Below are 1,138 nucleotides of genomic sequence, written 5' to 3'. Positions count from 1 at the left end.
TACCCACTTCCTCCAGCAAGTTCCGTCTGGAATTCTAACACATGCACGCTGTTGGAGAGAACAGGACAGATCGTTGCATTTTACGGTTTCCTGCTTTTCTTTTGTTGTTACAAGGTGACACTTCCCTAAAATTTCTTTCTGCTAAAATTTACGTATGGAAGCACCTTTCAGGTGTGATTAATCCCACAGAATCATAAGTGAAGAAAGACAGGTGTGTGTGTGTAAACTGTCAGAGGCTGCTGTTTGTATGTTTATTTCGTATGTATCATCATGAAAACGAAATTTTGTTCGTGATAAAACAAAGTGAATAGGGAAATTACTCACTCAAAATCTGCTTTTGTACAGTGGTCCATATCACTGAATGAATTTCAGACTTTTAGAGATCAAAATGATCCTTTCGGTAAGGGCTTTGTGAAAGTATTTAAAAATAGGACAGAAATTAAATTCAAGTTACTAATACTTTCTGATAAAGGTACAGGGTGGCCTGCATTCGTTCTTTGAAACGACTCTGGAACTGTCACTTTGTGAACTTTCGACTTGAGTGTTTTTCACCAAAAATTCAGATCTGGTGTTGGTAGGTATTTCTCAGTGAGTAGTTACTTTTATTTTCAATTAGAAGAGGAATCGCCTTTCATCAGGCCAAAGAAAACGAAACGACTATTTCTGAGGAAGTCAATGTTGACTTTGCCTTTCAGACCCGAAGATTACCGTCTATAGGAGAACGAGAGTTGCAGAAGATAACAGTGATGGGGCCGGAACTTCCTTCTGACGTTTCTTCGCCCGCGGGACCGAGTGGAGCTCCGGTGGCAGCCAGCACCTGTGACTGGGTGTGGGGTGGTGGTTGGCCTTTCAACTGTTTTCTAGAAGAGTTTTATTATGTGACCTGATCTAAGTGTTGCGAGAATAAAAGTGCTTCCTTGCCCAGCTATTCGGCTTTGCATGTAATGAAAAGCAGACCTTGTGTATGGTACGGCGGCTGTACATTCCCAAAATGCCCGCTCGTGCGGGTGTCAAGTTCTGGAGCGCCGTCTTGCCGCTGCGGTGAAGCCACCCTCGTGCCTGCTCTCGCACGGTTGGGTCTGGCCTCCCAGCCCCAGAGCGAGAGGCCCGGCGGAAAGCAAAGCCCGTGCAGCCTCTC

General features: G+C 44.8%; 1 long non-coding RNA gene across 1 annotated transcript; it reads left to right on the top strand.

Moving 5' to 3' along the window:
* The first annotated feature begins 419 nt into the window (after positions 1–419).
* On the top strand, positions 420–928 carry LOC103264540. The gene is made up of 2 exons (XR_504577.2): positions 420–574; positions 696–928. It is a non-coding gene; the product is annotated as an uncharacterized LOC103264540 (long non-coding RNA).
* Positions 929–1,138: the final 210 nt, after the last annotated feature.

This window comes from Carlito syrichta, unplaced genomic scaffold (genome assembly GCF_000164805.1).
Source record: "Carlito syrichta isolate Samal-C Ts95f unplaced genomic scaffold, Tarsius_syrichta-2.0.1 Scaffold95873, whole genome shotgun sequence".
NCBI lineage: Eukaryota > Metazoa > Chordata > Mammalia > Primates > Tarsiidae > Carlito > Carlito syrichta.
Note: the sequence above shows the minus strand (reverse complement) of the source record. Positions and strands in the feature narration are given on the sequence as shown.